A 23483-nucleotide genomic window follows, 5' to 3' on the forward strand; every position below is an offset into this window, starting at 1 on the left:
AACGTCTAACAACACTCTTTAACAATTGTATAATATAAAATATCTTTTATTTTAGAATTACTAGAAGGTTAATTTATTGTTTTCTTCCATCTTTATTATTGTTTTCTTCCATCTTTATAACTCTAAGTTAGAATATGGTATAATTGTCAATTTTTAATAAATTAAATAAAAATTAACATATAATTAATGAATTAAAAAATATCTTTCTTCTTTAACTCATAACACTCAGGCCAAAGTTTTTTTCATTTTGCTTAAACTCATTTACCATATATATGATTCTTTATTGAATAATCACTAATTCTACATGAATTTAATAATATCCAATAATCATTCAATTAACATTACGAAGTGTTATACGTTCGATATAAAAATATAATAAACAACTTGTTAAATAATTTCAAATATAAAGAAAAGTTATATTTTTTTTCAAAAGAATTTTTCATGAACTTTTTAAAGGTAAAAGGAATTTACGAATGAGTTCAATGATCATATACCATTTATATGAGTAATTAAAAAAAAATTAAAATACACATATATTGACCTCGTCTGGTATCCCAGTTAAATTATTAATTTGACTTAATGAAGTAATATTTCAGGGTCGACAAATTTAGTTAAAAGCCACAATTTGATTATGTCAATCTCGTTTCTTTCACATGCCTTGCATCCGTTTCTTTTTATGTGATAATTAAAATTCGTTTTATTCAAATAATAAAATTAATCTTGACATAACTATTTTTTAACAATTAGAGTACATATCTAGCTTTATTCCATTATGTGAATGTTATGAATGTACTAGATGTTTTAATTTTTGTAATTAATAAAATTTAAGTTTGATTTATATGAGCGAAAAACAATTAAGCCAATTGAAAAAATATCCCACGTAAAGGGGCGAGTTAGGTTTTAAAAAATAAACTTTTATGAAAATAATTTTTTTCAAAAACGATAAAATGAATTTGGTTTTGTAAAGATGTAGAGAGAGATATTTTCCACCACTTATAGCAATCACATAGCAATATTTTTCAACCAATACGCGTTGTGTCCCTTTATGTATATATTATATATAGACACACCAAACCTACCCTTATTCTTCCACTTACCATCTAATTCCAAAATCAAATTTTCTCTCACCTCGTTCCTCATTTTCCCTTTCTTTATCCTTTATATTGGATGTTAAATTATATTATTATTATTATTATGGACATATTTTCTAGGTATTGTAGTTTATATATAAATATTTGATTCTTCTCGTAGCACTTCACCAATCTTTGCATATACCTTTATTTCTTCAAAGCACTTTTCCTTTACCTTTACCTGCTATGACTCCTCAGAGGGATTGATGTTTAGATTTGATTCGCAACGATGCTTCTCTTTTTCTTCTCCTTCTTACTGGGAAAGCATGTTCTTTCATTCGCTTGAATTTAAAAGAACGTGTCTTAATCCCAACATTTCTTCCAGTTTTCCTCGATCTACGGTTTCTTCTTAAAGCATCATTTTTTTGTTCTTTTTGGACACTATGTTTTTCACAGGTGTATTACTTTTTCTTTTTTTTTTTTTCAATTTGGTTCTTGAGGAACGAGTTCATCCACTGAAAGGTCCTCGTTTACCGAAATCAAACATGAATTTGCGCATAAAATCTCTATTTTTCTCTTACCCACATCTCGTGCTGTCATTAATCTGTACTCGTAATTAATTAGTCTGTATGTAATATGTTCCCTTTTGCAGTTTGTGTTTGGAAAATTTTCCGTTAGATTTGGCTTTTCTCTGTGAAACTTGTGGCTTTTGTTAAGTAGTTTTGGATGAGGGTGGCAAAATGATATCATAGGTTGTCTTCATAGTTTGTTTAAGGAGGTTTTGTTGGTAGCTATAGATGCATGGAGAGTTTGCCAGTCGTTATTTGCGGATGTAGCATCATCAAGATTCACATGCAAACGCAGGTGGGTGGGACTGTGATGCAATCTGAGAGCTGTAGGCCAACCATGCCATAGGTCTTTTGGAAGTGAGAATCTTGATGATGCTGCATCAGCCATAAACGACTACTTTCAAAAGTTGGATAAGGACTATTCTAATAATCTCAACAAGTGGGCCAAAAATATATATAAAAAAAAAGGAAAAAAAAGAGAAATGAGAAACATTTGTTGAGGTATACTCACATGACACAGCAAAACAAAACCCCTTCAGACATCTGATCTGCGCGTTTAAACCGAGAGGCAACCTTTCCCACTTTGCTTTTTGTTGCTGTCAGGTGGGTTTTGCTGTTTTAACATTTGATTTTTCAAATTATGGTACTGCTAATTTTTTTATTTCTACATTAATGGATATAGGTATGGTATGGCCTTGCTTCCAGTGCTTTCTGAGTTCTGTCTTTTTATCTATTTATTAATTTATTTATAACTGTTGTTGTTATCATCACAATTTGTAGCTTGCTTTACATTAATTAGCTCTTCTGTGTTTTGCAGACAATCCTAGGTTTTCAAGTATAGGCTATTTGGAGGCCGAGAGGAGCGGCTGCTGGGTCCTTTATATGTGCTGACTTCACAGATCTATGATGAATATTCCTTTCCAACAGAAATGCTGGGATCTAAATGGTGTCTTTTCAGTTTCTAAATATAGATGCAGATACCACTTTATCCAAATCCGGAGAGAATGTTAGAGACTCAAGCACACAGAAAGTTAAAATTATTATTTGGAATTTAGGGTGTACTCAGAAGCTAGTGTTGATGCTCATAAGTGACGGTAACTTTTACTTTGATGAGATTTTTCGCCTTTAATTAGATCTACATATATCTTCAATGCTATATAGCTAACTATATTATATAGTAAATAGTGCACTGATATTCAAATCTTATGCAATTTCGAGCATATAGAGTGAATAAAAACGAGATAGGATTTTTCTTTGGCTTTGGTATGAACAATGTTGAAGGCTTTGGCTTTAGAATGAACCAATAATCAGTTGTAGCTGTGGTTGGTGGACCAAGGATTTCACACAAGTTGGACTCTCTAAGGTACCCTTTCTGTGGGAGAGATGTTTCAGTGCATCTGTTACTTACCTCCCTAGAAATAATGCTCAAAGTTAAATAGTACAAGTTATTTTATAGAATAAAATAAAAACACATATATGCTTATATACCTTCATTATTCATGATAGCGATCATTCAGTATATTCAAGATCTTATCTTATGGAAATCTGTGTGCCCCCATCACTGTCCAACTCTTGGTCATATTCTCGCTGCTCCATCATTATGAATATGTTGTGTACACTGTCTTTGCCCGAAACAGCTTGCCCTATTTCTTTGTAGAGAAGGCTGTGGATCATACATGCATCAGGCCCACTCATCTTCTTGTTCTCTCTCTTCATTGATAAAGCCATACAATTTTTGTGGCCTTTTTATTACATTGATAAGGGTAGTCTCTCCTATGCAATTAGGTCTCCTAAACTGTTGTGTGTGTTTGTGTTTTTGTATTTAGGATATGCTGGTAATTAATGTAGAGTACATGTTTCAAGCTATAGCTAGTACTTTGGTTTTTTTTTTTCTAAGTGCACGAGGGAGAAGGACAAACTGGTTTAATAAACCTGACTGAGTACATAAATTTACTTTTTCCTCGAATAATATATACTTGAAAAAGAGCATGAGAGGATGCATGTGATGAATCTGGTTTTATTATTTAATCTTTGGCTATATTTCTATTGAAAGTGACAGACAGATAATGCACTAAGTACATGCTTAATTTCAGGGAGCACATGGATCATTTAAATCCTTGTTTTCAGGTGATCATTTAAATTGAAAAAACAGTTTCTTATAATTTAGGGAGAAATGGATCGATCACGTACATGGGTTTTTTGCAACTCCCTATTGCATGTATATTTCCTCCTTATAGTACTATTTTTCAGCATCCATTTCATTGAATCTACAAGCTTCTTTTAGTATTTTATGAATTCATCTGCATTTTATAATCCGTGGCTATCTAGTTGCTGAACTAGATAGCTGATTGATACAGTGTGATATTGCTGTCATGAAACAAGACCAAACATTAATAATAGAAAAAGAGATTCAAGAAATACCTGTTAAACAATGTCTTTTATGAGGCATGATGCATTCACTCATTCTGGCCAATGTAGCAATATTTGAAACAATTTACTCAGTTTTCTTAGTTTTAATTTCCAAGGAATACATTTGCGCCTTTTGTTTCTGTTTAATTAAAGTATTCATGTATAAGATAAATTATTTTTGTTGACTAAAGCTTTTCATAGAAAAAAGAAAAACATTTATCATATTAAAGATTTACAATATAAAAGCCAGTTAATATTCCTTAATCTTTCGAAATGGTGCAAAGGATAAAATATTAATATATGATAATGCTATCTAACTGCTACTTATGTGCATCTGAATATCTATACTTGCATGATCTGATGGAATTTTGATTTTGATTAGTGACACACTAGTATAGTAATAACCTTCAACTATGTATTTTGTTCACATCTTTTGCTTTCTGTCTTATTTCTACTGAGATGTATAACATGTACATTTCAAAAAACTTCTTGTCCGTGCTCATTGTTCAAACAATATTTATCAACTCAAGATCAAATAAATTGTAAGACTCGTATTTCTGGTGTTAACCTTAAAGAAAAACATGAAATTTTGAAGAGAATATATGGGAAACCCTAAGTATACCGACAAACTCTGTACTTTATTTTTACAAAAGGAACCGTTATCTGAACCAAAACTCTAATAATTGTAAAACACATAGGTTAATTCATGGTTGGGCTTATGCTAAGCGGCATTACTGATGAAAGAAATTCTGTGTGAATTACTTAACTTGTTAATAAATATTACATGGTTGAACTTCTTTCTATCAAATTCCCTGCATTGAACAGTATTTGTTAACTTGAAATTACATCAGCGATGTGCTTATAACGCTGGCAGCATCTTTCTCAATTGATATCCAAAACTAAGAATATTAACTATCTGTGGTAGTAATGTGTAAGGTTTATGAATGTCACAATTTCACTGTTGCTAAATTTTCAGGCAGAAGTAGCACGTGAGGATAAGTTGTGGCTTCTGCGTCAAAATGGACATAATCACATGCCACTGTGAAGTACAGCATACATTGCTTCCATTATTGAGTGTGTGGTTGTATTTCCTTTGGCAAGGAGAAAAACAAATGGAATCCTTTCAGTTTGTCTGCAATATTCTATATTCTATAGCTATCATGAAGGATTCATTTGTTTGAAGTAAGATGCTATAGCACACTGTTTTGTTTGACCCTAAGTTTTATATACTTTGATATGTGGTACAAAATGTTCTGACGAGATTCCCGTATCACGTCATGTTGCTGAGGTACACATTGATTTTCATGCAAACATATTGTGGAAAGGAAGAACTGATATAGTTCTTCAGCTTTTACTATTTTTCGCCTTCAAATCTTCAATTGCTATTCTGTAAATACGAATATAGAGATAGACATATTTGACCACGTTTGCTCTATTGGAACTATCTGCTGAGTGAAGTGAATTCTCTTTTTCACATCATTCATATTGGGATCTATCATTGAAATAGTGACAAGATTTAGACAGTCACATTTTTCCCTTGTATATATGATCAGAGATTTTGAGTAATGTTCTTCATTGTATGTAATTTCATGCATGGTTAGGTATTATGATTTTGTGTGGATAAACCTGTCGAGAAGAAAAAAACGAAATCATGAATAACTGATGTAGTTTTGCTTTTGAAAAAGATTAATTGGTTGAATAAGGAGAACTTCTGGGGGTGTTAAATGCACATGTTCATTATCATGTAATTTTATTTTAGTTTTGATAAATTATTATCATCTGAAGAAATATATTTAAGAATTTCGAGAATGAATTTAATGAATAATATTAATTAGGTCGTTGAAATTGGCAACTGGTGAGAAAACCAAAGAGTGTAGTAGAAGATATGTTTCAGTATCTGTTCAGACAGGATGGATCAAACACGGGAATTAGTGTTTGCAATGCACAGTAATTACAGACTTAGTTCTAAAAAGCAGAGTCCATTAATTAAAGTACGATTATTAACAATTAGAATCGTCGAAACATAAATTCATGAATGGTTGTTTTAATTTTGAAAAAAAAATGTTTTAATATAAACTTAAAAAAAGGAGAATTCAGATAATAGCAGTTTAATTTAAATGTATCGTACATACGTATTTTTTTTATTATATATTTTTCACGTATATTCAAGTAAAACAGTCGACGCTTAAATATATTTAAGAGCATAAAATTTAAGTATGTGTTTGAATTCTTTCGTCCAAATATTATCCGAGTAGTTTTATTTTTTATTCTTCAATTTTCTGAGCTAGGTATTATTCATGTAATATTTTATGCAAAAATTTATATAATGTAGTTTGTGAGTGTTATTTTGTGGATTAAATAATTTATTACGTTTAATTTTTCTTATTTAAAAAAAAAGGAAAAAAAGGTTGGAGTAGGTTTAAGGCTGAGTTCACAGAGTCTGACAGAAACTACTATCAGCCTCGGAGTTGTCGCTTGCTTGCAGGACAGTGGTAGCATGGAAGCCAAGCTTTTCTGTACTACTTACTTACTCACCTCATAACTTTATATTATTATTATTATTAGTATGGATTATATTCTTTTAGATGAGAAATAATATTTTTACCTAAATAAATTCTTTATATTTATTTGATATTATTTTTTATTTTTTAAATACAAATATTTATTTTTTATAATTATTTTATTTTTATGTGTCAAGTAAATGTATTATGTCAGACCTCATTAAAAACACATTCAAAAATCCTCTGAACGGACGATAGGTGTCAAGCGAAGAGGATTCGGAAATCATATAGTGGAATGCAGGTGTCGGCAGATGAGTGGACGCTCGTTTTGACGTGGGAAGCAAAACTTGATTTTCAAAAAATTCAAATATTAGGCTTTGCATGAAACGTATGATGAAATTTATCTTGTGTGTTTGTTTGTGTGAAATGTATGTTTATACATGAATTAGTTTATATAAGCTTACCCTGTGTTTCCTGTTTTGTCTGTTTTGTACGTTTGTCTTTGTCATTGTAATGATCATCCGTTGTGGATGTGAGCAGAAGGAGACGAGCTGCTGGAAGAGGCACTGGAAGAAGAAAACCTAATCGAGGTAGAAGTTAAGACAGAACAGTAGAACATTCGGTCAGTAGTTTCATATGATAGTAAGGTGATCGTTCGATCACCTTCTCCTTTTGTTTTTCCTTGACCGTTCGGTATAAATTTTTGTAAACCGTTTGGTCATGATTGTTTATCTTGTACCGTTTAAATTTGTAACTTTTTCTGTAAGACCGTTCGGTCATAACCGTACGTTATCTTTAAATGTAAGACTGGGCTGTAATATTACTTAATGTGATTATTCTATTATATATAATTTTAGACTGTATTTTTGGGATGTTACATATTACTTTATCATTTATTTTTTAAAATTAACAAAAAGAGTTATTTTTAGTTAATTTTTCTTTTTTCTTTTGAAGTTGATAAAAGTGATTTTATATGTTATTTAAATAAAGTTTAATTCTGAATTTATGTTAAAATGTGAAATTTTGTGAGTGTAATAATGAAGATGAAGTTTTTAATAATAATAATAATAATAATAATAGAAAATTGTTCGTGGTACGAAGGTGAGGCTTATCATACTCTGGCAGAGACAGACCAATGAGGATCCAAATTTTGGAAGCAGAGTGTTCTTTCTGAGCAGATTTGGCATTATCATGCTCTCTGCATTTCTACTTCTCAATAATGCAAGCTTTTCGAATTTGCTTTTCCTTTTCTTTTTCTTATTATTTTACCTTTTCTCCTCACACAAACTCCCACTACCACTTATAGGGATATAATTCAATAATTTCCTTTATTTTATGAAAATGTTTCAACATTTAATAATCAGGCTATGATACAAGTTATTTTACAAGGATATGTCTAACCTAGCTGACTCGCATTGTTTCAAACCACCAATGATATATTTCAACTTTGATGCTATAGGTCATTTACAAATGTTTTATTAAAAAAAGAAGAATAGAATTATGATTTTGGAAGGAGGTGCTCATAAAATATTTGTTATAGATCAACCACTTTTGTTTGTTAGAAATAAGAGTAAAAAGTAAATTTTAGTTATTTATTTAATCTTTTCATCATTCAAATAAATGAGCCTACTTGATTTTAAATTCTATATTTTCATTTCTATTTTTTTATTGTAGTGTTTGAAAAAGAAATTAAGAGAAATAGTAATTTTTTAAGGTTTTTTATATATACTTGTTTTTTATTTCTATTTTAAGAGATGGTGTTATTATTTTCTGTTAAAATTAAGATTGTGATATTTTTTTCTTTTTATAATCATTACATTTAACGACTATTACATGTGTTATTTTTTGTATCTGTTGTGAGTTATTACTTTATTTCATGATATTCAATAATTTCACTTTTTTTAAACACTGTTACATTTCAGCCTTCACCTAAGATGTTATTCACATTTAAAAATACATACATACTTTTTAGTTTTTTTTCTTTTATCTCCATCCTTATTGTGTTACACCATTACACAATAAACCAGTAAGAAAATATAATGTTAATAAGACTTGTAACATAATTGTGTAAAAAAAGAATAAATTTATCGTATATTATAAATGACATATAGTTCCTCGTAAACATGATGGATTTTCTTTTACATGTCCATTTATTTCACTCATTTAAATCATATATTGAGTTTTAAGGATCTTAAATATTGGAAATTTAAATATAAATATAAATTTTATATTGAATAAAAACAAAATAGTATATAAAAATAGAGATAAAAATTTATAAGTTTATTATCTTAAAATTTTAATTTAAAAATAGTGCTAATTTTTTTATATAATTAGATATATATAAATTTAGATAAAAGAGAAAGTTTGGGTAATAAGAAAAAATGTGTGAATAATTTAATGAAATGTTGTAAAAGTATGATTCTCTGGTAGATTGGAGGAGATGGGTTGGTGGTTGGTCTGAGTAAGAGTAATGATTATGATTACGTGTAAGGCATTTGGTCCCCACTTGTCGTACAATGTGACCCATCAACTAGATCTCTCTGTACCTCAATATCTATCGTCTTTATCTTCTTTTTTTTATTTTATTTTCCTTACAATCTCTATTTTTTTATTCCGTTAACTTTTTTATTTTTAATCTCTAATCTTTTAATTATTCACACGTTCCAAGACTACCTTCTATAAACAAACACCTAAAAATATCACCCTTTACTTTCCTAATTCACATTTATGATTCCTTTCAAATTTTGGATTGATCCATGCTTCTCATACCTTCACTTTTAATTTACATTTAAATTACTATTTCATTTTATTTATATTTATTATTATTATTATTATTATTCTAATAGAATACTTTATTAAATGTAGATAAGAAGTGGATGTCAAACAATACTTTTTTCCTAAACCTAAAGTTCCTGGACGTAAGTACAAACTGATTTCATCAAAATTTTCTCTTTTTATTCCATATCTTTAATAAGTGTTTTAAAATAATAAGATTAATTATTTTAATATTAAAAAATTCAATAATATAAATATAATTTTATAAACTTTTTATAATAAAAAATAAATATAATTTTTTAATATTTTTTTAAAATTTCTAATTTTTAAGTTATTTTTTTGACGATAAGGAAATATCTATGTGATCACAATAATGATATCTACAACATCATCCGATCAATTTTCTTTATAAATAAGTTAGTTTATACTCTTTCTTCTTTGATTTTCAGTTTAAGACACATGCATATAGATTTGAATGTATGTGTCATTTAACCTTTTTTTTTAGTTTTTTGTCTATCAATAGAGAGATTTGAATGTATCTTTAAGGACCTACCCTAATCATAATTTTATGGTTTGTAGATATAGATAGAGTTACCTAAGTAAAGGTAGGGGTAATTTGTTTTTTAGAACTGTTTGAGCTTTCCAACAAGGTAAGAGAAGCTAAAATTGCTTTAATTTTTTGTCAAGAATGAATATATGTTTGATAGGATGTGAGATTTATGTTTTGGTAAATGTATTATAAATTGAGAATTTAAGAGTGATGTTTGTGTATGTATGATTGTAAATTGGTAAGGACCTAATTCAACAAATATTTTAAAAAAAAATACACTAGTTGACACGTGACACTTCTATAACAGTATTAATATAAAACTAGATTGTGAATTGGTATAATATATTTAAAAAATAAAAAACACCACCAACTGACACATGACACATGACACCTTTTTAACGGTATTAGTATAAAACTAATAGTAAAAACTAATTTATTTTAATTTTTCAAAAATAAAAAATCAATTAAAAAAAATGATAAATCTATTTAAAAAAAATTACCGATATAAATGAATAAACCTATAATTAACTACATGTCAAACTGTCTAATCCATTAGCACAATTAATTAAGATTTCCTATAATTCACGTCACTATCACATTTATACATAAATAGTCCACACCATTCCAAATCAATAAGCTTAAAATTTTTGCTAATATAAACATTGTAAAAAAACATGTAATAATTATTCTCATTCAAACCATCATTCAGTGTAAGTGTAAGACGCTCATAATGATTACAATAAAAATAGTTACTGTATATAAAACCTTTCTTATATTTATTTTATTTCTGTTCTGTAACTATCTCAAACATGAAATTAACTAATATATGTCGAACCTTCTAATCCATTAACACAATTAATTAAATTCTACTATAATTGACATCACAAGCACAATTATATAGAAATAGTCCAACACCATTTTAAAATCAATAAAGCATATTTAAAGTCCAAAATCATTTTAAATAAAGAGATGATTTACTAAATGTTTAATTAAAGTACTAAAACATAATTAAAAATATTATAAAGATTAAGTAAGATTGTGAAAACTATGCTCTACTTTATCAACTACTATAACAAGAATTTTTCATTAAGTAATGAAAGTCTTGAGTTTTTGTATCATAATTGCAACCTTGAATGTCATTACAAGAATCATAATATCATAATGACAAATCTTCTCTATCATAACTTTCATTATATGAGAGGAGAGAGACATACTATGTAACATAGTGCCCCTTTGAAGACCTTTGTTTAGGATTGTCATAACACTTTCAAAATTTTAAACAATAATACAATTTGTAGGGATCAAATTTATATGTACTCAATAATAATACGTTCAACAAAAGAACCAGTAAAACCAATATCAATTTAAATAATATTGAACTTCACAATTTTCAATATTAAATTACACTTTTACTATCTTTCAAAACAGAAAAATAAACATATAAATAAGATAATCAAATTGAATAGAAAATAATATATATATATATATATATATATATATATATATATACTAATTATCTCTAAATAATTAAATCATACCGAAAATATTCTAAAATTCATTTTTAATTCTTTAATACTGTGAACTAAAAGTAACTAACTAAATAAAAAGATCAAAGTAACTAAAACATTCTATATTTTAAACATAATTGTAACTACCTAGAATATGACTAAGAGTAAAAGTGATATGAAATGAAATATGAATATTTTATTATTATCGTGTGAAGCTTATAAATAAATAAAAAAAATTGATTATTCAAATTTCATTTCATGAAAAATCCTAGAGCTGTCAAAACATGTAACCCGGCTCGACTCGGCCTAGTTCATCACGGGTTGATAACTTAGTGAGTTAACTAAACTCAGCTCACTTATTAGTGAGTTGAAAAAATTCGAACCCGGCTCGATCCACCACGAGTTGGTGACTTAAACGGGTTGGCTCACTGACTCATTTAATTATAAGTTTCTTTTTAAAATAAAAAATTACAATTTTTTTAATTCAAATCTAAATAAAAGTTATACTAAAATGATGTTAAACTCCATAAACAATTCAAAATAAATAAAAAAGTATATACAATCCAAACGGAATCCAAAAACATGTACAATAGACGAACAAATAAGTTTTTAATATTAATAATTTTTGTAACACTTTTCCATTTATAATATTAGAGTTTTGAATAAATAAATTTATAATATTTTTCTCTCTTGAAATATCTTCTTCTTTTTCACCATCTACAATATAATACAAAAAATGTTAACTAATAAAATTGAAACACAAAATAATAAATAATTAAATAAAATTAAGTAGTTTGGTGAGCCAACCCAACTCACCACTGGTTCAACCCGGTGAACCGGATTCTAAGTGACCCGGGTTGAAAACTAGCTCACATAAAAAAGTTAATTTTTTTTCAAATCCAACTTGGTTCACAACCCATTTTGACATCACTAAAAAATCCTAATGTACAAATAATTTATTCAACTTCTTTTTAGATTTCTTATAAATTTGTTTATCTTTTTAAAGATCAAGATGTCTTATAGAAATCTTTATATAAAATAGAACAACCCCGTCTGATCAAATGTTCTTTCTAAGTAAATTTATTTTTGTCTCTGTTTTTTAGTTTGTATTGGTAAGTTTGGCATGCGTGTGGGTGAAGACATTTTGTACGTGGTTTTTCTAGGACAAAATTAAATCTCTGTTAGTCTAGAATCATATAACAATGTTCAAATCTTTAACTAGAGTTTTTTACATTCATGTTTAACTTTTCTATTGAATTTTGAAATGTTTAACTTTTCTATTGAATTTTGAAACTTAAACTTAAGCCAACAACCTTAACAAGAGGAAACTAGTTCAAATTTTTTATAGCACCCTAGGATAAAAGATCTGAATTTGGAAGTGACCATCACTAAAAGTTGATTTTATATAAGTTTTATGTGTTTGATTAAATAGTATATGTTTGATTTGTTTGTGGTATATTGAGTAGTAAAAGTAAAAACTTATTATTTGGGTCAAATTGGTTTGTGCTGGTACTATTTTTAGACTAAATATATATCAGATTTGACCTAATAAATGAGGAGAACAACTCAATTTGAGCCAATTTAGTCAATTGATAAGTTTAAGTGTGTTTTTGAGTTTTTCTAGTTGTTGGCCTAATTATCTCTCGTTGGGAAAGATTCAATTAATTGAAAATAAGAGAGGATTAGTTGCTGTATGAGTTTTTACATGAAACTTCCACTGGTTTGGTTGTTGGGTGAACAAGTTTGTGATTGTGTGAGATAGTGTTTCAATTATTTTGAAAAAAGGTTTTTAAATGCTTTTAAATGTTAAAACTTGTTTATTTTTCACAACATTATTCTGTTTTGATCAATAATTAAGTTGAGTTTTATCAAATGTGATTAATGGATTATGGTAATTAGAAAGATTTAAGATGAAATGTATATGAATGAGAATGTGGGATAATTTAGTGATGATATGATGAGTGGTATGTTTTGAACATGGTTATTCTCATGGTGGGGTTGAGAGGTTTACGTTGGGTATTGAAATTGAATTCTGAAAGAGATAATCTAAATTAAATTGATATTGAACTGAAAAAAATGTCAAGTGTTAAAAGTCGAAGAAGTTTCCTATACCTAGTATGTGATGTAAAAAAGTATCTACTATGTCATATAGATTTACCTCGTCATATGGGTGAAATATGTTCATGTTAATGTAACCTTTGTTGTGGCAATAATTTAGTAAAGATAGTATAATAAGTGCTGTAAATTTAATTAAATGTATGAGTCTTTCAAAAATAGTATTAAGTATTTGTGATGTATGATGTTAAGAATTTATGACATGAGAGAGGTATGCATAAATTATTTATAAAATAATTTTATAGCCATAAACAGCATAAATATAATTTGTTGCAAGAAAAGAATGAAAGTAAAATAGTTGAAAAATAGTAAAATGATCCATAAATTAAATGAAAACGAATCCTAAGCCTAAACTTTGAGGAACAAATCACTGAAAATATATACGAAAGTAAATATTTTAAGGAATTAAGGACATTATTGATTGACAAGACAATTGAAAAACAAACACGAATAAAAATGATAAGGATATACACATTTTTTTATATATTAGTCATGACCATGACAGTTATAAAAAAATTTATTTTGCAGAATGTATTTTTCATACCAAATGTATATCTAAATGCTTTTATGTACAAACTTTTATTAATAATTATTAAACCTAATGGAAATATATGTTTAATTTTGATATTAATTTGATGGTTACAATCTACAACGTGTGACAAAAATGTATGATTCAAGTCTTCCACTACTAGATAATTTCTTTTGTTAATAATCAATCATTTAATATTTTTTATATCTAACTTCTTTAATATAATGGCTTAATTACCTACTTAGTCCCATGTTCGGAGGTAATTTTCTGTTTAGTACCCGGTTTTAAAAATGTAGGCATTTGGTACCTATGTTTTGGAATTTGTATCAATTGAATCCTATCCAGTTAACGCCGTTATAATTGATAACGTTTTTCTGACTGTGTATGTGATTTGTGCAATCAATTGCGTCGTGGCAATGATGTGGCTTAAGTGACTTGACATGGCAGGCAGAATTGGGAATTTGAAATGGGGTTACATTTTTTAAATTGGGGAAATAAACTAATTAGGGTTTTTTTTATAGGTAGCTAGTAGCAGAGGTTAAAGAGGTGAACTGAGGTGGGGGTGGCCTTCGTTGTTTGGTTGGTGTGAAGTGGGTGCCCTATGTTGAGTAACTATTGTTGTTTTCTGAGGTGAAGAAGGTCGCTGAGGTGGGGTGCCCTTCGTTCTTTGCTTCGTCTGAGGTGGGTGTCGTATCCCTGTTCTCTTCTCTGATTGTGGTTCATTTTTGGGGTTGGGTTGTTTTGTTGGTGTGGACGACGACGCAATGTCAACGAATAACTGTTCGTCTTGCTCACGGGGGAGCTGTCGTGGTGCTTCATCAAGAGGAATGCTTGGCACACAAATATGCTATTGTGGAGAGCTTGCCGTATTGAGAGTCGCAAAAACTGCTAAGAACCAAGGCAAGCCTTTTTGGGGCTGCCCTAATTACAAGGTTTCTTCCCTTCGTGGTGTTTTTTATTTTCGGATACATTTATTTGGTTTTGGCTGAGATGATTTTGGTTGCATGTTTTGTACAGCGTAGTCGAAATGAAGAAGTGCGAGGATGTAATTTCTTCAAATGGGCCAGTGAAGATAATGTTGATGAAAGGGATACTACAATTGGGTGGCAAAGGAGAAAGATTATGAATTTGGAAAAATCAGTTTTGGTTTGTTAGAGAAGGGAAAAGGTCTTAATCTGGATGTTATGTTTGATGGGGTTGATTAATATTGTCTTTGTATGTGTTATGTTTTAATTTTGTTGAAGTGTTGTATCAATCACATTTTGTGATGAAGAAGTTAGTTAAATTGTAATGAGATTGTGTTTCTAATGCCATTGTATTTAATGAAGAATATGGTTATATTAGAATGTAATTTTCAGAGAAGTGTTATGTTTCTGGGAAGAAGTACCAAATCGTTCTAATTTTCAGAGAAGTGTTATGTTTCCCAAGACACTCATGTAACACTTTACAACCGTATAATAATTTAACTCACTTACACTAAGAATAATCTCTTTTTAGTATGGCTCAAGTACACTTTACAATTATACTCAGACCCAATCTCCAACCTTCCTATTATACTCAGACCGAATCTCCTATAGGTGTTAATTCCAGTTCAAAATCCCCACAAGTGGAAAAACAGCATTCACTGAGCGTGGACGAGCGTCCCACTTCTGGATGCCGAGCGTCCACTAAGCGGTTGTGGACGAGCGTCCTCTTAGTTCGCTGAACGAGCCTCCTCTTCTGCCTGACTGGGCGTTCGCTTCGCTGGACGAGCGTCCTCTTATGCCTGTCTGGGCGTTCGCTTCGCTGGACGAGCGTCCACTGAACGTACTTGCGTCCACAGGGCGAGCGTCCTGTTCTCGCTGGACGAGCGTGAATTGGACGTTCGTTCTCCTGGCGAGCGTTTGTTAAGTGCAAAATATCAAATCAGACAATAGAATATGACAGAAAATACTTCAGAAAACATCACATATCATCCAAAATAGTTCAGATATCATCCAAAATGTATACATTGTTAAGTGCAAAGTACACTACAGAAAGCAAAGCAACACTATTTAAAGTCAAAGTACATATCCAAAATAGAACAAAGATGTACTTAATGTTTGAAACTAGAACAATCTAAAGTTGTGCTGTGATTTCATCAGTCTGGGGTTCTTGAGTTATCTGACTTGCTTGAGTTGGGTCTGGTGTACGTTCTTCGTTTGATTGTTGACTTGGTTGAGAAGGGTGTGGGTAGTGTTGTTGTTGACTTCTCTGTGGGCAGTTAGTTTTTCTATGCCCAAGTTCTCTACATATGGAACATCTCTTAGGGATTCCTTTTTGTCCAAGTTGTGTATCATCCTTTTTTTGCTCCCAACTCTCGAGCCTTCTTTTCTTTTTTGGTCTACCTGGCAAGACCCGTTTTGGTGGAGGCAAAATATCAGGATATGAAGTCCTTTGCCATAGATCAGGTCCATTGAGAGGGAAAATGATTGGAATGTATGTTTCTTCATAGGTGGAGGTTTTGAACCAGTGCGGGATGAAGTCTTCTGGATTCATGTTCAAAAACCTCATTGTTGTGAGTGCATGAGAGCAAGAAATTCCTGATACACTCCACTTTCTACAGCTACAGTCTGTTTTCTCTAAATCAACGACATACTTTTCAGCTATGTTGGATGTATGGCAGATCTCAAATATTTGCATCCCTGACCAACTGCAAAATCATAAACAATGAATGTTAAATGGAAACAGTATAAACAACAATAGTAAAGGAAATCACAAGTTGTCATACTTTGGTAGCCAATATTTTGTGTTCTGTAACTCTTTTTGTAGCCTCTTTTGAATTTTGGGGCAAATGAGACCTTGAAATCTACTTATCTTCTCTCTATTGGATGCCCACCTCGTCATCAAGTATATACGAATCTCTTCCAACATTGTTATGATTGGTTTCCCCCTTGCATCTAAGATCACACTGTTAAATCCTTCTGAAATGTTATTAACAAGTGTGTCACAAACAGGTCTTCCTGTAAATCTGGATCTAGACCAAAATCTGGAAAAAAATATTAAGTTAAACATTTGGAAAAGAACAAAGATGTACAAAACATGAAACCACAATTACAATTTTGAATACTAGCCTGGGTGGAATAGCTATCAAATGTTTGAATGCATCTTCATTAACGTCCTTAATTTGTCGCATCACTGACTCCCATGCTTGAGGATGTGTTGATGATGTTGCCTTCCATAGTAATTGTCTCAGAGTTATGCCAGTAAATTTCTTCCTAAAATTTGCATATATGTGCCTTACACAAAAACGTTGGTCCACCCCAGGCAAAAGATTTTGTAAAGCTGGGAGAAGTCCCTATCACAGTAAAAAAAGAAAGTATGACTCTTAAATTTCAATCCTCATCAAAGTAATAAATAAAAGTTACACATTTACTTACTTTTTGTTGATCTGATACAAATGTGCACCTTGAACAAAAGCCCTCATCAATTAACAATTCTAAAAACCAAGTCCATGTTTCCTTATTCTCTACTTCAACAACAGCATATGCTAACGGACACATCTGGTCATTGGCATCTCTTCCAACAGCAGTTAAAAGTTCCCCTCCATATTTCCCTTTTAAGAAACAACCATCCAAATGTATAATAGGCCTACAACTTACAAAGCTGTCCTTACATGCTTTCAAACAAACATACATTCTCTTGAATATGGCCTTATCCTCAGTTGGTTCTACCTTAACTTTAATTGTTGAGCCAGGGTTTGATCTAAGTAACTCGTGTGCATAATCAAATAGTCTTTCATATTGTTGTTCGAAACAACCATCAATATTGGCGGATGTCATTGCCTTTGCCCTACTTGTTGTAGACCTAGACACACCAATGTTGTACTTTTTACAAAATTTATTGTGCAGGTTTTTCATATTAATATCCGGATTTCCTGTCATGCTCTTCTCTAACCTCCCACTTAACCATTTAGAGGTAACTAAACCAATTTTGAATTCCCTACTGCATGTATGACTGTCTACAATTTTCCTTAACTGCCATGTACGTTGGCTAGTCCTATATCCACAATATGCATACCATGGACATTTCCCTTGTGAACCAATACATTTGACGCATATTCTTCTGTTGTCATTCTTAGAAATCTTCAACTTCCTACTGTTATGTACTCCATAAGTTCTAATTGCATCAGTGAAACCTTTTTTTCCAGGAAAGTATGTTCCCAGTTGCCATTTATATTCTTTCATACTAACTGGCTCTGAAAAGATCCCAAAATCTCCATATCCAGTTATTTGATTATCTGACTCATCACTTAAATAAATACTGCCACAACTATCAGATTCCCACTCACTATCAGATAATCCCCGGGCCTGTACATGGTTATTTGGAGTAGGACATCCACTTCTTGTACCCACTTCAGCAAACAAACTACCTTCGTATTCCTCTTGTTCGGGTTCTTCATCTCCTTCCACTATAACATCCACCAAATCATCTTCATTCACAGAAGCGTCTTCATCAGAACCTACCCAACTACTAACATCAAACTCATCCTGTACATCCCCTACACCACCATCTACACCACCACCAATGATATCATCCTCACCATCCCCTACACCACCACCAATGATATCATCCTCACCATCCTCACCATGTTCAGGCAGTTGACCTTCAACATCCTCACCAATGTCATGGACCTGATGTTCATCATGTTCACCAACTTCAACAACTTTATCTCCATCCTCACCAACTTGTTGTTCACCATCCTCACCAATTCCTTCTTCACCACCATTCTGACCAACCTCACCAACCTCATCATCGTGATCTTCACCTTCATGACGATGTTCCAACATTTCTATATAATCTGGTTCGGACACCGTGTGAACCACAAATAAATGAGCTTGACCATTCAATATCGCAATGCTGACCACATGCATTGCACATATCTCATCACTTAACAATTCCAACCTAGCTTCTAATACAGAACCACCCAGGGAATACCACACCTCCTTAACATTTCTATATCCCATCTCCTTCAGTATGGACAAGATTTCAAAATAACTCCATCTGTCTGTGTCAACCATCAAGGTACTGGTAGAACCTCCATGGTATCTAAATGACCCATCATTCACAAACTTACCCCCATGGTGAAACACCACCTCAAAATCAGGGTCTGACATTTTCTTTAATTGTCAACTATTATATGTCTATATAAAAGTAAGTGTCAGACTACATATGGAACAACTTAATGACCTTCACATGCATCTACTATCATTATTTAATGACCTTCACATGCATCTACTATCATTATTTAATGACCTTCACATGCATTGTAAAGATGCCACGTTTTTAACAGCTATTAAACAATTAGGCATACAAAGTTAATCACACCAAAACTTCTGGATTCACCTACAACATTCCATTTTGTCTCAATGCTTAAATAAATACGCAAGGACCACACAATAAACAACAACCACACATTCAACAATACGAAAGCGAAAACAGTACGCACTTAAGGTACACAAAACAGTACGCACTCATGGGGAACCAAAAACATACAAACAATAAGCATAAGAAAACGACAGGCACTAAAGAAAGGGACCACTACAAACACAACAAAGGGGACCACGACAGGAACACAACATGACACACTAAGGGGACAAGAATCCAACATATTACCATGGGGGACCGAAACTACATAAAAGAACTCATAAAAACTGCACCTTTCACCTTTCCGCCTCCAAAGGGATACCGCTATCGCTATCGCTCACCCGCCGCAGTAGCTGACACACCGCAAGATACTTCACAACGCCTTTTCGCTCAACAAATCTCGTTCCACAACCACGACAATCCTTCACTCAGTATCAACCTTTGCTCGCAAATCCTTCCACACTATCAACCACAACAATGAATGAAAAATCCCCAATTTCTAACTTACTATTCGTAATGTTTTTTAACGTACGATAAAAAAAACCCTAATTAGTTTATTTCCCCAATTTAAAAAATGTAACCCCATTTCAAATTCCCAATTCAGCCTGCCACGTCAAGTCACTTAAGCCACCTCATTGCCACGACGCAATTGATTGCACAAATCACATACACAGTCAGAAAAACGTTATCAATTATAACGGCGTTAACTGGATAGGATTCAATTGATACAAATTTCAAAACATAGGTACCAAATGCCTACATTTTTAAAACCGGGTACTAAACAGAAAATTACCTCCGAACATGGGGACTAAGTAGGTAATTAAGCCTAATATAATTCTTTTAAATTAGCATTAATATTGATTAGAAAGCGATGATTTGACAGTTGAAATGGAGATGACACATTGTTTAAGGAGGAACACATGAAACTTTGCTCTTGTATGAAGTTTGTTAGTTTGTTCTCTTATGTTTCTCATGTATGGTCTTTGCAATCTTCGCTTTCTGGCTTCTCCATATTGTCCTCTTTTGCTTCCTATTCTAGCTCTATACGAGTTCTCCCTCAACCCGATCTTCAAGTTTGCGTCCTAGTTCAATAGCTCCAAGGCCACCACAAGAACATAACAAGCTAACACAGGGAACTCATTATTAGGCTTCACTCTAGAGACAAACTCAAAGCTACATTAAGCATGTATTCGTTCGAAGATATTTCATTGTTTACGTGAAATAGCGAAGACGGATTTGTTCTAGCAGTGTCGTGCACTTGCGACGAATTGGTCAGACATAAAAGCGAAAATTTGCGAGATTTAAGTGTTTACAACATCTCACTAAATTGAGAAGATTTGCGCTGATTTTGACGTAAAAGACTGCTTTGCCATATACTATTACTAAAATTCCAAGCACACCATTTAGAGGGATGTGTATTCGATCGGTTACAAAGAATAGCGTAACTAGTTCGAGCTTTTGGAAGGAGTTGCAGAGGCGAGGCGTATTCGGTTACACGGGAAGCGTATCCGATTCCAGCTTGGAGAAGAACTTCGAAATGGGATCACCTGATGTCGTGTGCGTCGCCGGAAATGGGATCCATGAACCTGTACATGCAACCCCTCGGAAAGAGAGTGCGAGGCTGGTAGAGCTGGAGAACGATGGTGGAGGTGTGGGCATCTTGGAAGGCGTCGATGATTTTGAGAATGTTGGGGTAGGGAGAGAGGAAGGTCATGATGGCCTTGGCCTCCACTTCGAGGCAGTGACGGTCGGTGAGGAGGCGGTTGTTGATGAGTTTGAGAGCATAGAATTGGTTGGAGGAGGGGTGGAAGCAGCGGAAGACGGTGGCGAATTTGCCTCGACCGATTTCTTCCAACGCTTGGTATTGTTTTTTGGGGCTCCTTCTTTTTGGGACACTTTTCAAACTCTCTGCTCCAGCTTCATCAGAAACTTTCCACCCCCGATTCTACTTTTTCTTTTCTTTTTAAATTTTCCACAATATATAGTTTTATAATTTTTACTACATTTAAAAATAAATTCATTTTACATTATAATTTTTTTAATTTTTATAAAATAATTTAAATAATTATTTATAATTTTAGTTTTTTATACAAATTTTAACATTTAAATATAATAATAATAAATAACATTTTCTATAACGTTAATGACTAGGGACATTTTGGTAATTTTTCATTTCTATCAATTATACAAATTTTTTTAATTAGTCAAATCAATCAAATTCTACACTAATTCTCACAAACTTTACTTCCAAATCTACTCTCAATTACCCATAAATCCACTCAAAAAAATAACAAAAATATTACCCTCAAATTCATTCAAATCATCTCCACCAAATCATATCCCCCAAATCACCTCAAAAGAACAAAGCCTAAGAGAAAACCCATTAATCACAGAATTCCAAGCCACGAGATCTCTTTGTTTCATTAACTCAAACACCTTGTACGAATTCTCAGTGTAACTACAGGCAACATATATATGAAGAAGCAAATTGATATGAACAAAACCCAATGATTGAAACCCAAATCCAAGATACGTAATGATTCAAACTGAAATTGAAGCCCTAAAAGACAGTTGGAAGGGTAAAAACCGGAGAAAAAACACATCGAGGAGTGAAATTGGAGGATTGAGGATTCTAAAAATTTAAAACAGACAAAGATTGGACTTTAGAGCTTAACGCCATAAATGGAGTTTGGATTTGGATGAGATGAATACCGTTAGTTGCACTTTGAAGTGTCAAAACCGAATCGAATTGAATCGAATCCACCGACATTGCGTCGTACATGTGTTTACAAGAAGAGTAAAACTAACAAGAAAACAGAAGCAGCAAACCAAACTAAACCAAACCAAATCGAACAGACCGATCCGACCCGACTAGACCCGATCTTACTGAACCCGACCGGACTGGACCAGACCTGACCAGACTAACTCGACCAAACCAGATTGATCCGACCTGACCCGATCGAACCTAGGATCAAACCCGACTTGACCCGATCCCAACCCAACCCATCCCACCCAACTCAACGCAACAAAATTGAATCCAACCAAATTACACCCTACTTCTACAAGGGCAAAACAACAAGAAAACAGAAAAAGGAAAAGAGAAGAGAGAAAGATAACTTACATCAAATGTGTCCATATAATTTGTCATGTGTATATATCATTACTCTCTTAATTAAGTTAATTCTATTTAACAAAAGGGGCATATTAATTCTTTTAAGAAATACGTTAAAACAAATTTTGAATTGTGAGGATTAAAAATTAGATTAAACCTAATAAATAATACTAAATTGTTGGCATAAACTTTTATATAGTAATATGAAGTCTTAACACAAAGGAGCAAAAGTTTTACGAATGTTCTAGTATCTTGTAGAATTATCTCCATCGAATGATTTGTGTATGATGTCATAAAAGATGAATTAACTACAAATGGCACTTAAGTGCTTTCACTTAAGTTTACATTTATATATTACTTACAACATTGATTTTAATAATCGTTCCCATTCAAATCTGCAATTCTTCAAAACCTGTTCTCGATTGACCATTTTTTATTCAATCAAATTGATAAGTTCAAAATAAACACTTTTTGGGTTTGCTTTTTCTCTAAACCCTGTTTCTGTCGTTGTGAAGGTCAGAAATGGCGTTATGTTAAAGTACAAGACTTTGACGAGCCACTTACTCTTATTTATCACATTGATCTAGAGGAAGTCAGATTGAATAAATAATATATTATTTATATCTGAAACAAATACTTGGATGATAGAGAAATATACATGAATATTTACTGATTTAGAATTATTTCAGAATAAAAAAATTAAAACCTGTACAAAAATCTTATTTTAGCCGCGGTTGACTAAACAATGACAGTTTGAAATGCTGTTTTTCGGCCTTTGGGCCGTCGTCTCGACTAAAAGAAAGTCATAACATGATAAGTTATTAAAGACAATTTTAACAACCATGATTACATAAAAATACTGCCTAAATAAATTGTAAACCATGATTGATAGAAAAACACGAATTTAACCAAATAAATAACATTTTTTGTGCGATACTATCTAATTATATATACGAGTCT

At 31.7% G+C, this 23483-nt stretch overlaps 1 long non-coding RNA gene and 1 pseudogene across 2 annotated transcripts; one reads left to right on the top strand and one right to left on the bottom strand.

The window, feature by feature from the left end:
* Positions 1 to 1112: 1112 nt before the first annotated feature.
* On the top strand, positions 1113 to 5590 carry LOC124819643 (uncharacterized; annotated as a pseudogene). The gene is made up of 4 exons (XR_015784677.1): positions 1113 to 2242; positions 2457 to 3439; positions 3733 to 3766; positions 5025 to 5590. The product of XR_015784677.1 is annotated as an uncharacterized LOC124819643 (transcript).
* A 10552-nt stretch (positions 5591 to 16142) lies between these two features.
* LOC148201722 (uncharacterized) lies at positions 16143 to 18056 on the bottom strand. Its single transcript, XR_015784678.1, has 3 exons — positions 17425 to 18056; positions 16776 to 17342; positions 16143 to 16697 (listed from the first exon to the last, which is right to left on the bottom strand). It is a non-coding gene; the product is annotated as an uncharacterized LOC148201722 (long non-coding RNA).
* Between the last annotated feature and the right edge of the window lie 5427 nt (positions 18057 to 23483).

The sequence above is a fragment of the Vigna umbellata genome, chromosome 3 (genome assembly GCF_029865625.1).
Source record: "Vigna umbellata cultivar VRB3 chromosome 3, Vumbellata_1.0, whole genome shotgun sequence".
Taxonomy (NCBI): Eukaryota; Viridiplantae; Streptophyta; class Magnoliopsida; order Fabales; family Fabaceae; genus Vigna; species Vigna umbellata.